Genomic DNA, 8,581 nt, shown 5'->3' with positions numbered 1-8,581 from the left:
TAGCTCTCCACCAGGGAGCTCGTCACCAGGTAGCTCACCACCAGGGAGTTCGCCACCAAGTAGCTCATCACCGGGCAATTTTCCACCAATGAGCTCCATCATCCTCTAAGTCACAGGCCACCTGGGAGCAGGTCAAATGACGAGGTACTTAGCCAAAAAATTGGTACATCACAAAAAAATTGGTGTGTGACCAGAAACGGTTACATCAATTGGCAACGTCTGTGAGAACACGCTACAAAAAGCTAAGTTCTCATCCTACAAAAGCTAAGTTCTCATTTTACAAAAGCTAAGTCCTCTTCTCCCAGGAAGCTAAGTCCTCACTTTTTAGAAATTGAAGCTCTCACTCTATAGTTTACATTTTTTATGAACTCAAAACCATGCAGGGAGCTAACAGACTAAGTAACTTTACCTTCAATTCGGATAAAGCCTCATCAGTCCTCTTCGCAAGGTCCCCCTACAAAGATGAGCTTTTCATGGCTTCCACGGTAGTTGGCGGCCAACAGACTACATAGGCGCCCTTACCAGTCGAGCCTTCCAAGGCTCCCGTGTAAGCTGGCGACCTAAAGTTAGTAGTGCTGCCCCCGAAGGTTGAGCTCCTAGTAGCTTTTTGTAGGAGTGTGTGACTAGCATTACGAAGCTGATGCAGCGCAATCATAGCTCTAAGGCACCCACCTGGTCAGCTCGGCACCTTACAGGTAGCTCGGCAGCTCAGCACCTGGTAAGCTCGGCACCTCACTGGTAGCTCAATGCCTGGTCAGTTCGGCACCTCACAGGCAAAGCCTTCGGACCACATTACTACTTAAAACCCAGTCGCCTCTTCGGCATGGACAAAGTCAAAAAAGAGTGGACCACGAGTTACTCCCAAAAGCCTACAAGCCACATTACTACTTAAGACCCAATCGCCTCTTCGGCATGGGCAAAGTCAAAGAAGAGTGGACTACGAGTCGCTCCCAAAGCCTACGGGCCACATTACTGCTTAAGACCCAGTCGCCTCTTCGGCATGGCAATGCCAAGAAGAGTGGACTACGAGTCGCTTCCAAAGCCTACGGGCCACACTATTGCTAAATACCCAGTCGCTTCCTCAACATGAGCAAAATCAGCAAAAGTGAACTATAAGTTGCCCCCAGAGCTTAAGGGCTACACTACTGAACTGGTGGAGACCTCCTCACCTTATAGGCAGCTCGCCATTAGCAGGCAGCTCCCAAAGCCTAAGGATTTGGATCAGCACTTATAGCTCGTCGACTTACGGGCCAAAAGAAGAAATCTACTCCCTTCGCTGAGTTACTCTCAGCTCGGGAGTGGGGGGCAAATGAAGAGGGCGGATTTGGCCCTCCGGTGAAATTGTGACACCTGGCACCTCATGCAAACCAAGTGCAGCATCTTGACAACTGAGTAGCTCGGGCAGCACAGCACAGCTCGAGCAGATTGACATAGCTCAGGGAGCTCTGTATAGCTAGGGGCAGCTCGGCTAGGCAGCTCGCCACAGGTAGTTGGCCACTCCGTAGGCAGCCTGGCATCTTACGAAGAGCTCGCCACTTAGGGGCAGCTCAGCACTTACAGGTAGCTCGGCATAGGTAGTTCGACACTTAGGGGCAGCTCGGCATATCGCAGGAAGATCTCCTACCTGACAGATCCGGAGGCCTATGCCCACGTCTCTCACTAGGCGGCATCGTGCCTGCCAGTCCTGAGAGTTGTCCCTTGACTGGCAGAGCCGTACTTTGTAGTAGTCGCCTGTACCTACCACCTCAGCTCTGGTAGTAACGGCTGCGGCAGAATGACAGAGGTAGTTACGCTTGACTTGATAGAGGCTGTTACGCCTGATTTGACAGGACACCACTATATAAGGACTCTGACCCCCAAAGACAAGGGGGAGAGAATGAAAAAAATGAGGTAATCCCCGCTCTCTAGCTCTCTCATTCCTCTAATATCATCTTCAAGCTCTCGACAATCAGAGTGCTAACTTAGGCATCGGAGAGCCCCCGCTGGGTAAATACCCCCGGGCCCCCTAGTTCAGTTCTTGCAGGTTCCTTATCTCTCGCCGCCTACAAAGGAGAGGAGATCACCTCCTGCAGAGGGTAGTTGGGTTGCGCTACACCAGGGAGCTCCACCATCCTCTGAGTTACAGGCTGCATAGGAGCAGGTCAAATGACAAGTCCACCAAGGTAGCTCTCCACCAGGGAGCTCGTCACTAGGTAGCTCTCCACCAGGGAGCTCATCACCAGGTAGCTCACCACCAGGGAGCTCACCACCAAATAACTCATCACCAGGCAGTTTGCCACCAAGGAGCTCCATCATCCTCTGAGTCACAGGCCACCTAGGAGCAGGTCAAATGACGAGATATTTGGCCAAAAAATTGATACATCACAAAAAAGTTGGTATGTGACTGAGCTCACCACCAAATAACTCATCACCAGGCAGTTTGCCACCAAGGAGCTCCATCATCCTCTGAGTCACAGGCCACCTAGGAGCAGGTCAAATGACGAGATATTTGGCCAAAAAATTGATACATCACAAAAAAGTTGGTATGTGACCAGAAACAGCTACATCAATATATATATAGATATATATATAATGATGGCTATAAGCCCAAATTCAAGTAAATTTCACGTTCCAATTTACTATTCTCTCTCTCAATTGCATCCAATAAAATTAATAAAAATAGAAGCACAAACTCCTTATGTATTTCATACTAACAAATTTGCGATGATAATAAGTCAGATAAGTTTTTGTATATAAGCCTACATCATTGTGAAATCTTTGCCCAATTTCCTTCTCCCCTATCAAAACACATAAAGAATGAGCAAGTACCATAATCCAATACAAAATTAAGAGAAAGAAGGAAGCAACAGAATTCAATTCAGTAATCCAATTCCATCATTACCAGTAATCAAAACCCAAGAAACCCACATTAAGAAACCTCAACTGCAGATAAAAAAGATAAACAAAAAGTAAAACTCACCGCCATTTTTTCCTCAGAAAGCTTTGAATAAAACTCAAAAATAGCAGACAAAGAATTCTTCAATAGTATTCAAACTTCCTCCTCGACTACCCTCTTAATACCAGCCGGAAAATTCATAAATACCCAGCTTCTTCACCAATTCCCACGAAGATCCATAGAAAAAGAGAGCCAAAACCAGTCACCCATTGACCGGCACCACCCATTGACCCGCAAATATACTCTACATTTCCCCTGTATTAGTATTTAGTATTTACTCTCTCTCCCCCTCTCTCTCTCTCAGCGTTGACTGTAAAAACGTCTGCTAAATTCAAAACCCATCCTGTTTTTGTAAAATATCCAAGACACATCCACTAAATTCAACTTTTTTTTATCATATTGATCTATGATATTACTGGTATGTTGAAGACTGACGAAAAATATTAAAAATAACATGACGAAAATAGATGCGGCAACACTCAGAGAACATACCGGCGGTGAGAAACACTCAGATGCGGCAACACTCTCTTAAACCTTCAAAGAAAACAGATATATTGCTGAAAGTTGGGAGAAAAGACAAAACAAAGAGAGAATAGGGAGAAAATAGAGAAAGCGAAGAGAAGATAGGGAGAAAATGGAGAAAGAGAAGACCTTCTCACCGGCGGCAGATGCTCTTCTCTTTGGTGCTTTAGGTTATCGAGTGAGGAAGAAGATCTACCTTTAGAATGGTAGATCCGGGTTGCACCGGATCATCAGACGACACGTCTGAGGCCACATCGGATCCACTTCAGCTCGGCATTTCATGAAATGTCCAAAGCGAGAATTTCTCGCTTCCCCAACGGCTATATGCACGAAAACCAATGCAAATAAATGGATAAACATTTATTTGCGTTTTTTTAATAAATGGGCACACCAAACAGTGTTTTTTGAGCCAAAAAATGTTTATCCCACCAGATGCTGATATGGCGCTGATGTGGAGCCATTTTTTCAATAAATGTAAATGGTTCCAAACATACCCTATATATGTTAAACAGTTAAAGCCTTTATGCAGCGGCTTCTGGCTTTGTGAGGTGGACTCTACACGGACAGCTTAGAAGCTATATTTAATGAAAAAAAATCAAAAAAACTCAAATGGGCTTTCGTCCAACCAAAATGTTAATTCGCTTTCTGAAGTTTGTTTTAAGCTGAAGCCCTCCCAAACAGATCCTTAATTAAAAGCTCTTACTTTTGATTTTTGATATGTTGAAATTTGAAAACAAAGCTCCGTTAAAAAGTGTTTGTATCCATAAAAAAGCTAAAAAGTGTTTGGAGTATTTGACGATATTTGCATTTAAAAACATTATAATTTAAATCAAAACATTTCAAAACCTAAAGCACAAATCCATAAGCTTATCCAAAAGCAACCCTAATTAGTGATTTGAATCGTAAACATCCTCTCACAATCGCAGGGCTCTCCCTCTTTCAAGTGGCAAAAGAAAGCCCCTCTTCTTTGGGTTTATTTCTAGTTTTCTACAATAAATTTTGAATTGAAGTACATTGTCAAGAGAAGTGTTAATAACTAGTTGGGTATATGGCATAGTTTGGAAGCCTTTGTATGGTGGGTGGTATTGATTGGACTAGTACTTTGTTATTTTTGTTGATGATTATTCAAGGATGATATGGCTTTATCTTATGAAACAAATAAGTGAATTATTTTCTATTTTTCAAAAGTCCCATTTTAAAATTCACATTTAATTTGGTATTCACATTAAGATTCTAGGTTCAGATAATGGTTGAAAATATTTTTATACCCTTTCAGCAATATTAAGAACAATATGGTATTATTCATCAAAACTCTTGCTCTTACACCCCCCAACAAAATGGAGTAGCTGAACGAAAAAATTGCCATCTCTTAGAAACCGCTCGGTCCCTTTTGCACCATATGAATGTACCCAAACGTTTCTGAAGTGATATTGTGCTTACATCTTGCTTTTTAATAGAATGCCTATGTCTATCCTTGATGGTCAATCTCCCTTCTCTGTTTTGTTTCCTACGTTATCTCCTTTTCCTCCTACTACTTGGGTTTTTTGGTATGTGTGTTTTGTTCATAATCTTGGTCTTGAACTAGACAAATTAGATGCATGATCTACGAAGTGTGTCTTTCTTGGCTATTCAAGGACCTAGAAAGGGTACAATTGTTACAATCCTAGTTCTCAATGTTGTGTTGTGTGTCCCGACATTACCTTCTTTGAGTCGGTTCCGTTCTTTTCTGGGTCAAATGTCTCTTCCCCTTTTTCTTTCCTTCCGCTTCCACTTCCTGTTGTGGATCTTCTTGTTCCAAATACACCTAAGTCTTAACCTCCGGTGCCACTTCCTCCTGCATGACCACATATCATCAAGTGTATACGCATTGACATGCACCAGCCCCTCCAGCTTCTTTATTGTCGACGGATCCAAAAGTGACTTTTGCAGCACCATCACCCCTCGTTTCTGACCTTGACCTTCCCATTGGCTTGTAGAAAGATAAACGTAGTTGTACCCTTAATCCTATCTCCAATTATGTTTATGTTTCTCACTTATCTCCTTCCCATCGATAATTTGTTTCCTTGTTATCTTCTATTTCTATTCCTAAGGATGTCTAGGAAGCCCTTATTTCTTCGGGGTAGCGTCAGGCGATGGAAGAAGAACTCTCCGCTCTATTTCATAATCATACATGGGATCTCACCACTCTTCCCCCGGGTAAGCATACTGTAGGATGTAAGTGGGTATATGAGGTCAAATATTTGCCTAATGGTAGTGTTGAGGGATTGAAAGCTCGGTTGTTTGCTAAGGGTTATTCACAGTTATGCGGTTTTGACTAAACAGAGGCCTTCTCTCCTGTTTTCAAGATTGGTTATGTTCGTGTTTTGATCTCCCTACCTGGTATACATGATTGACACTTGTTTCAGCTTGATATTAAGAATGCTTTTTTTCCTGGTGATTTTCTTGAAGAGGTGTATATGGAGCAACCACCCAAGTTTATTGCTCAGGGGGAGGATGGTAAGGTGTGTAGGCTAAAAAAAACTATTTATGGACTTAAGCAGTCCCCTCATGCTTGGTTTGGAAGATTTAGTGAAGTCGTAAAGAAGTTTGGCATGAAATAGTGTCAGGTGACCATTCAATATTCAACTATGACTCTGATGAAGGGAAGATTTTGTTAGTAGTTTATGTTGATGATATTGTTATTACCGGCAGTGATAGACCCAAGATTGACAAGTTGAAAGCATTTATGCATGATCATTTTCAAACAAAAGACCTTGGCAAATTGAAATACTTCTTAGGGATAGAAGTGGCAAGGTCCAAGTATGGTATTAATTTGTGTTAGAGGAAATATGTTTTTGATCTATTAGAGGAGACAGGCTTATTGGGTGCTAAACCAGCGAAAACACCATGGAATTGAATGTCAAGTTGAGCAGCGATGCAAGTGAGGAGTTTGAAGATCCAGGAAGGTATAGAAGGTTGGTGGGCAAGCTAAACTATCTAACTATCACTTTACCAGATATCTCATTTGCAGTGAGTATAGTGAGTCAGTTTATGCATAATCCTCGGGTTCCACATTGGGATGCGGTCTTAAGGATTGTAAGATATTTGAAGGGAGTTCCTGGTCGTGGCTTGCTATATTAAGAGTGGTGGAAATATTGAAATAGAGTAATATATAGATGTTGATTGGATTGGATTTATATCTAGCAGAAGGTCTAGTACAGGTTATTGTACTTTCCTTGGGGGTAACTTGGTGACATGGAAGAACAAGAAGCAGAATGTGGTGGTAAAAAGTAGTATAGATGCTGAATATAGAGCCATGACACATACAACTTGTGAACTAGTTTGGCTGAAAAATCTCCTATAGGAGATGGGATACTCAATTACCACTCCGATGAAGCTATATTGTGACAATCAAACTGCAGTTCACATCTCCTCTAATCCAATTTTTCATGAAAGAACAAAACACATAGAGGTTGATTGTCACTTTGTGAGAGAAAATGTTCTTAGTGGAATGATAAGTACAACATATGTTAATACAGGGAGTCAATGGGTAGACTTGTTCACCAAAGAGTTGAATCAGACAAGAATATATTACATATATAACAAGTTGGGACTATATGATATATACTCTCCAACTTAAACTAAATAAGGGTAGAATAATCTTTTGAGTTTTATTAATATGGTGATATATGTTTTAGTTAGTGCTGGTGAGTCCCAACTTAAATAAAGGCATAAAAGACATGTTATTTATTTTAATAAATTATGTATCCTGGCTGACCTAAGAGAGAATTTGAACTATTCTCATTCTCTTGGGTTCAGACAGGTTTCTTCTTGATTTCTCCTTCTCTTCTTCTTTCCCTCTCTCTCTTACTTCTTCTCTTTTACATCAAGTTCAGATCTGAAACTGACGAATATAAATCATCGCACTCCATAATCAATCCTCTATACTTGTTTACATTTCCAATCCGAACTCTGATTGGGAAAATCATTTCTTTTTATTCATAATCAATCCTCCATACTTGTTTATATTTCTGCTTAATTTGGTCATGATCATCTTTCAACAAATGCAAAGGCAAAAAATTATAAAGAGTATCAACATCCCTTCTTGATTAATTGGTGGGGTTTCAAAATTCAAATATGCTTCCCAAAATTAATTAAGAAACCAATCAGAGTATAAACTTGTGCAGATGAGATTAAGCTATCACAATAGATGGTAATGGTCCAGGATACCCCCACTCAATTCCACACGCGAGGAGCTGGAGTCCACTTCCACTTTATTCACTTAATGGGTTGTATTTCAATATATTGACTCGATCGATGAATGCAACTATCATGATGATGAGAGTCTATTTTCACTCCTTCTATAAAGGACACAAACCTCCTTCCAAGTTTCACAAACAGACGCGTAATTAAGCGAATTGAGTGTCAAGCTGAAAATGAAAATATATATTAAGCTTGAAACAATGCTGATTACGTGTCAATTAGTGGGGGTGGTCGGAAGGAGCGAAATTGAATCTTTAACAAAAGGCAAGGATAAATTATAAACCCAATATTAATATGTTTGGTTTGAATCAACTAAGCATGTTGGGTTGGTATTCTGGAGATAACGCATGGCCCTATATATGCATCATTGCAAGCACTATATACTGGTATATATAGTAGCCCACAACAATACTAAACAAAGAAGCCAGCGTGCTTGAATAATGAAAGAATAAACTAAGGATTAACATCATTAATTCATCACTTGTATATATATATTCACAACTTCACAAGCAATAACGAGAACCTGTTTTCGCCAGGCCAGTAATTAAAATTAAACTAAAGCGTCTGGTTAGAGCCCCACGATTAACAGGGAATGCAATAACCATTGTAAAGTCTTCACCATTAATGTTTGTCTGCAAGCTTCTAGATTGGGCTTAATTATAGAAAATTAAGCCATGATACGTGGCAACTTCAGAAGGTCGGTCGGTCCCACTCCCACATTCGTCAGTCATCACAGACTCATGGTGTGTAGACCTCTGGACAACCTTTCCCCACTTTTAAAGTTTTATCCATTAGCACTCCCTAAGGCGTGCACTTTGAAAAGGAAAGAGGAGAGGGAAAGTGGGAAGAGAAACCCCTTTTGTTTTCTGCTATTAATTTTCA

General features: G+C 41.0%; 1 long non-coding RNA gene across 1 annotated transcript; it reads right to left on the bottom strand.

Annotated features, from left to right (window-relative positions):
* Positions 1 to 2,659: 2,659 nt before the first annotated feature.
* On the bottom strand, positions 2,660 to 3,721 carry LOC148880091 (uncharacterized). Its single transcript, XR_016112970.1, has 2 exons — positions 3,587 to 3,721; positions 2,660 to 3,469 (listed from the first exon to the last, which is right to left on the bottom strand). It is a non-coding gene; the product is annotated as an uncharacterized LOC148880091 (long non-coding RNA).
* Positions 3,722 to 8,581: the final 4,860 nt, after the last annotated feature.

Source organism: Nelumbo lutea, chromosome 1, assembly GCF_056320005.1.
Source record: "Nelumbo lutea isolate HS-2025 chromosome 1, American lotus-T2T, whole genome shotgun sequence".
In the NCBI taxonomy this organism is placed as follows: domain Eukaryota; kingdom Viridiplantae; phylum Streptophyta; class Magnoliopsida; order Proteales; family Nelumbonaceae; genus Nelumbo; species Nelumbo lutea.
This window is presented reverse-complemented; position numbering and strand designations above follow the sequence as displayed.